The 4,320-nt window shown below is 39.1% G+C and overlaps 1 pseudogene; it reads right to left on the reverse strand.

The window, feature by feature from the left end:
- Positions 1 to 1,944: 1,944 nt before the first annotated feature.
- LOC123826973 lies at positions 1,945 to 3,104 on the reverse strand (annotated as a pseudogene).
- Between the last annotated feature and the right edge of the window lie 1,216 nt (positions 3,105 to 4,320).

The raw sequence follows: 4,320 nt of genomic DNA on the forward strand, positions 1-4,320 counted from the left end.
TGGTACAAATAACACCCCTGTTTTATTACAAAATCATAAGCATGTAGTTCTGTGACATAACAATATCATACTCAAGCACACCATATGACATTTTAGGTGAAATGTTCAAATCGCTGTCTGTCTTGTGCAAGACATTCATGTACGCTACCAACCACACTCAAGCAAGTCATACTTCTTACTTACTTACCCTGTATGTAATAATTTAAAATTTCTGATAATGTTCTTCACTTGAAAAAGTTAAGAACTACTAAGGATCCAAGTGTGTACCAAACACCAGTCTTCAGATCACAGGCTTCTGCTGACATACTGAGGGCAGAGATTGAGACAAAAATGAAACCTGAGGTTGATATTGCTGTCACGCTGGTAGGCACATCAGGCAGAGCTAGACTTTCCAGCGGAAGCACAGGTAGGTCATAACTATTTGTCTGGCTGCTCCAGAGGCCAGCAGACATATCCTAAGCTGGGCCAAATCTTTGTGGGATCCCTTGTGGTCCCCAAAGTTCAGGCCCTTTATTCTAAGAGATTTAAAAAATTATTTCATGGCATTGTGCCTACCAATGACTTGAGCTGTCACTAAGCTAAGAGCTGGTTACATATTACTGCTATAGCCATAGTCTGCAGCAAACCCACTGGATTTCCGCCAAAGGTCGATTCCTAAGAAAGCCAGCCAAGGAGGAACTAGACCACCAGTGTACCTGTGGTACATTTTAAGAGGCAGCATGGTAGTGAAAGATAGCAGAGTATGCCATCAAAATATGCCACTTTGGTATAAGAATTATTTTGTGCTGAAAATAATTGAAAAGAAGCAGATACAAAAAAAGCTCTTTGTCCCTCCCCATTTGCCTAAAAGCAGGACAAACATTTGTAAACTTGTCCCTCTTCCCCTCTCTACCAAGAAGAACAAACGTTAATCACTGAAGACAACTGTAGAAACATTATCAGCCCTAAAACAACACCAGAGTAATTTACATAGCAGACTTGCTAAAACTACTGTGTACCTACCATTAATTTCCCAGTATGTTTGTCTTCTCACAATTTAATATCCCTAGAAATTCAACATCCTTTCCTTGGCCTTCCCACTTCTCTAAAAAATACGTTCTAATGTTAAGATGGTGTATGAGCCCAAGCTCTAGCCCCCTTTTGAGAGACTCCTTGCTAAGTGCTCTCCTGTGTATGCACAATGTGCCTGTTCATAAACTTCTGTGTTTTTTTTTCTCTCATTAATCTGTCTTTTGTTAGCTAATTATAAGGTCACAGCTAGAGATCTGAAGATGGTGGGAAAAAATGGTTTTTTTCCTTTTCTACCAAGGATTGAGAGGGCACTACATTTGGATTCAGAAACCCTGGGTTCAGGTCCTGACTCAGCCATGTAGACATGTGATCCTCGTGCATCACTCAGCCTTTACAAGCCTCAGTTTATTTATTTGTAAAAAAATGGGAGCAACAATAACTATTGACCTACCTAACAGAACTATTATGAAAAGTGAGATCATACAAACAAGAATATTTTATAAACTTTTAAGTGATAATGTTAATTGTTCTTGCCTCCTCTCTGGAAGTTCCTTGAGAGCAGGGATTGTGGCTTATTCAGTGTAAAATAGGTTTCTTGTTATAAGTAACTTTATCCTTGGATATTCTAGGGACTACTTGTTAATCATACTCTTTCTGGTACGACTTACCTTTGTGCTGGCTCTTCCCATCTCTCCAAAACTGCCTTGGAGAAATACAGGCATGGCCTCAGGGATATGACAGGTTTGGTTCCAGGCCATCCCAGTAAGGGGAATATCTCAGGAAAGCAGGTCTCATGAATCGTTTGGCTTTCTGACAAACATAAAAGTTGTGTTTATACCACATGGTCATCTATTAAATTAGTGCATTAGTGCATTAGCATTATGTCTAAAAATATACATACCTTAGTTTTAAAATGCTTTATTGCTAAAAATGTTAACCATTATCTGAAACTTCAGAGAGTCATCATCTTTTTGCTGGTAGAGGCCTTGTCTCGATGTTGAGGGCTGCTGACTGATTAGGGTGGTTGGTACTGAAGCCTAGGGTGGCTGTGGTGATTTCTTAAAATAAGACAACAATGAAGTTTGCCTCATCAATTTACTCTTTCTTTCATGAGTGATTTCTCTGTAGAAGGTGGGGCTATTTGATAGCATTTTACCACAGGAGAACAACTTTCAAAATTGAAGTCAGTCCTCTCAAAGCCTGTCACTGCTTTATCAACTAAGTTTTTGTAATATTTTAAATGCTTTGTTGTCATTTCAACAATCCTCACAGCATCTTCACCAGGAGTGGATTCCATTTCAAGAAGCCACTTTTTGTTTTGCTCATCCTTGAGAAGTAACTCCTCATCCTTGAAAGTTTTATCATGAGTTTGCGGTGGTTCAGTCACATCTTCGAGCTCCACTTCTAGTTCTAGTTCTCTTGCTATTTCCACACCTTCTGCTATTACTTCCTCCACTGAAGTCTTGAATCCCTCAAAGTCACCTGTGAGGGTTGGAATCAACTTCTTCCAAACCCCTGTTAATGTTGACATTTTGACCTCTTCCTATGAACCATGAACATTCTTAATCACATCTAGAATGGTGAATCCTTTCCAGAAGATTTTTAATTTACTTTGCCCAGATCCATCAGAAGAATTACTATCTATGGCAGCTGTAGCCTTACAAGATGTATTTCTTAAACAATAAGACTTGAAAGTTGAAATTACTCCTTACTTTGTGGGCCATAGAGTGACTATTGTGTTTAGCAGGCATGAAAGCAACATTTATCTCATTTTACATCTTCATCAGTGCTCTAGGATGACCAGGTACATTGTCAATAAGCAGTAATATTTTGAAAGGAATATTTTTTCCTAAACAGTAGGTCTCAACACCGAGCTTAAAATATTTAGTATACCATGTTGTAAACGAATGTGCCGTTATCCAGGCTTTGTTGTTACATTTATAGGGCACAGACAGAATAGATTTAGCATAGTGCTTAAGGGCCCTAGGATTTTTAGGATGATAAATGGGCATTGGCTTCAACTTAAAGCCATTAGCTGCATTAGCCCCTAACAAGCGAGTCAACCTATTCTTTGAAGTTTTGAAGCCAGGCATTGTGAGAGTCCTAAATGGCATCTTGGAGACAAAAGGCTGTTTTGTCTACAGTGGTTTGTTTGTTGGGTTCATGCCTACAAGGGCATATTCTGTACCCTCTGCTTTAAATCTCTATATCACCACCTTCCTCCTCCACTCTGCCAATTTGCAGTCTTAAAATTAATGTAGAATAGTATTCTGGGCACTTCTAAATATGATGTTCAGAAAGTACAGGAAAGACTGGTAAATTGAGAATCATCTGGGGACTTCTAAAAATGTGGTCTCCCACCCTGAAGCATCAGCATTTACCAGGAGCTTCTTTGAAGTCATAGCTCACTCAAGATCTACTAGTCAGGAGCTTCTTTGAAGGCATACCTTACTTAAGACCTACTAGTCTGCATTTTAACAAGATGTCTAGGATTTTATAGACTTTAAAGTTTGATTAACACTGACCTGGGAAACCTCTGAAAAATATTGGTGGCTGACATTATTTCCAGATACTAATTGAGCATGTGTAAGTGAGTGTGTGTTTAGAGTGAAGCCATGCATTAGTGTATTGTTGCCATAAAAATAGCCACAGCCTTAATGGTTTACAACAACACTGATGTATTATTTCATAGGTTTGTAAGTCAGAAGTCCAGTGAGCTCAGCTGGACTTAGACTTTAAGTTCACAAGGCCCACATGAAGCTGTAGGCAGGGTTGTGTTCCTTTCTGGAGGGCCTGGAAGAGATGACTGGACTTATTCAGGTTGTTGGCAGAATTCATTTCTATACACCTGTAGTGCTCAGGTTCCTTTTTTCTTTTTTTTGGCTGGCTGTGGCTGGACATCATACTCAATTTCCAGATGCCTCCTGCATTTGTTGGCTCATGGCCTCTTTGTCTTCAAAACTAATAATGGTAGGTTGAGTCTTTCTCATGCTTCAGATTGTTCTGATCTCCACTTCTGCCTCATTTCTCCTGGCTTCTTTTCCACAACGTATTTCTCCCTCTTCTGCCTTTCTTATCTGATTTTCAGGGCCCATGTAATTACATTGGCACACCTGAATAATCCAGGATAATTTCTTTATTTAAACTCAATTAATTAGTAACTAAGTTTAATTCCATCTACCAAATTATTTCACAGCCATGGGAATATTGGAAGGGTGGTGGAAATCTTTGACATTCTACATATCTCAAACCATCTTCAAGGTTGGGAATCACTAGTAGGGTCCTTGTATTACAGATCTAGAAAGAAAG

This window comes from Phyllostomus hastatus, unplaced genomic scaffold (assembly GCF_019186645.2).
Source record: "Phyllostomus hastatus isolate PE091 unplaced genomic scaffold, TTU_PhHast_1.1 phas_contig_86, whole genome shotgun sequence".
NCBI lineage: Eukaryota > Metazoa > Chordata > Mammalia > Chiroptera > Phyllostomidae > Phyllostomus > Phyllostomus hastatus.